Genomic DNA, 342 nt, shown 5'->3' with positions numbered 1-342 from the left:
GCGTCGGTGGTGTAAAGGTTAGCATGGTTGCCTTCCAAGCAGTCGATCCGGGTTCGATTCCCGGCCGACGCATGTTTTTGTTAAATCTGTTAAATCTGACCACAATAGTGAAGGTGAGGTAGCCTAGTGGTTAAAGCGTTCGCTCGTCACGCCGAAGACCCAGGTCCGATTCCCCATATGGGTACAATGTGTGAAGCCAATTTCTGAAGTCCTCTCCCGTAATATTGCTGGAATATTGCTAAAAGCGGCTCAAAACCATAATCACTCAAACTAGTATGTTTGTCCCGCGGTGTTGTCATGTTCTTCAAATCATACTCACTCACTCACTCACGCATTCACTCA

The 342-nt window shown here is 47.1% G+C and overlaps 1 non-coding gene across 1 annotated transcript; it reads left to right on the top strand.

Annotated features, from left to right (window-relative positions):
* Trnag-ucc lies at nt 1-72 on the top strand. Its single transcript has one exon. It is a non-coding gene; the product is annotated as a tRNA-Gly (tRNA).
* The last annotated feature ends 270 nt before the right edge of the window (nt 73-342 follow it).

This window comes from Haliotis rubra, unplaced genomic scaffold (assembly GCF_003918875.1).
Source record: "Haliotis rubra isolate DU_JTF1 unplaced genomic scaffold, ASM391887v1 Scf163, whole genome shotgun sequence".
Taxonomy (NCBI): domain Eukaryota; kingdom Metazoa; phylum Mollusca; class Gastropoda; order Lepetellida; family Haliotidae; genus Haliotis; species Haliotis rubra.
The sequence above is the reverse complement of the archived record's forward strand: the minus strand, read 5'-3'. Positions and strand labels throughout refer to the sequence as shown.